The 1347-nt window shown below is 45.5% G+C and overlaps 1 pseudogene across 1 annotated transcript in view; it reads right to left on the reverse strand.

Annotated features, from left to right (window-relative positions):
* Positions 1-1204: 1204 nt before the first annotated feature.
* LOC308567516 (nucleophosmin pseudogene) overlaps positions 1205-1347 on the reverse strand; it is a 1214-nt pseudogene continuing 1071 nt past the window's right edge. Inside the window, exon 1 of the transcript in view lies at positions 1205-1347. This exon is cut by the window's right edge and continues 1071 nt beyond it. The product of the transcript in view is annotated as a nucleophosmin pseudogene (transcript).

Raw genomic sequence — 1347 nt, forward strand, 5'->3', positions numbered from 1 at the left:
TCTAAAAGTATGTTATCTTAGATGCAAAAAGACAGGTTCACTTATGATAAACATTGACCTTTGTCAAGAAAGCTATAGGCTTAGGCTGTGACTACCCTCCATGACCCACTTTTAGGTAGGAATTTATTGTGTTCAGACCATCCTACTAGGTACCTTCAGTCTCTGAGTTTGTTGGCAGCCTTCCTCTGAGCTTGTCAGGTTTAGTATATGGCCCCAATTTGTCCACAAAGCCCTATCTGCTATGAGCCACATGCTATAGGGAGGGAACAGGTACTCTCCTGGGCTAGAAGGTGGAAAAGAGAAAGAGAGATGAGAACAAGCCTATGCTTAGACAAGGGCAAAAATCAGATGTAAGGAGCCTTACTTCCCCATGGAGCTGCAACCTTAGAGAAAGAGAAGGGCCTACACTGTATAAACCCCACACAGGTGAGGGGGATCCCAAAGCAGGAAAATCTTTTGGGGAATCCTTGGGCCTAAAGACTCTAGGTCAGTTTATTGGAAGCCACATGACTCTGCCAAGGACTAAGATGGGCTCCAGAGGGCAGGCCGCTTTATGTAAGACAACAGAACAACAGTATCAGGAACTGTTTCTGATCTCTCTGCTGTGGGGAGAATGGAGGAAGTGAGGCTTTGACCAGTGTCTGCGGGAGGTTGGAAGCACTGACCTAGGCTTGGCTATGGCAAGGATAAAAGCTCATCGTCATTATCTTACCCCTGTGGCCTACTGTCCTCTGCCCTCCACACGTTCCCCTGGCTCTTCCTTGTGAAGCTCAGAAACAGGTTTCTTAACCAGTTCCCGTAATTCCGCCTATTTTTATCTTGTCCAGTAATTGATCCACCTGCTGAATAGGTGGCAGTGAAAACATGAAAGATGCCAAAGCTGCCATTCCCTCCATCCCTTCCACCCCCTCCACCATCTTGCCTCTCAGCACTGCTGGGCCCACCTCCGCTCCCTGGAGAGTCCTCCCTCACCCATAGCTGCAATAAGGGCAGTGCCAAGGACTGTGGGCCCAGATCAGACAGCTTCCCTTTCTCTCTGTCCTGCATCCATGGCCTTGGAGGAGGTTGTGTTTGGCTCCCCTGCCTGAGCTCTACTGGTCTTTACCCTGAAACTCCCTCTCTTTTCTTAATTTTATTTTAGATTTTATTTTCCAATTATAGTTTATATTCATTATTATTATTATTATTTTAATAGAAACAGTGCTACTTTATTAAAATACTGAGTTTTATTTCACATGTATATTTTTGTCTCCCCACCATTCCCATATGTCTGACCACTACTACTACTATGTCCTATCATACATTCCATACATACTTAAAACCAAGCAAAGGGTGGAGTTCCATCTT

This window comes from Miniopterus schreibersii (assembly GCF_964146895.1).
Source record: "Miniopterus schreibersii genome assembly, chromosome: 1".
NCBI lineage: Eukaryota > Metazoa > Chordata > Mammalia > Chiroptera > Miniopteridae > Miniopterus > Miniopterus schreibersii.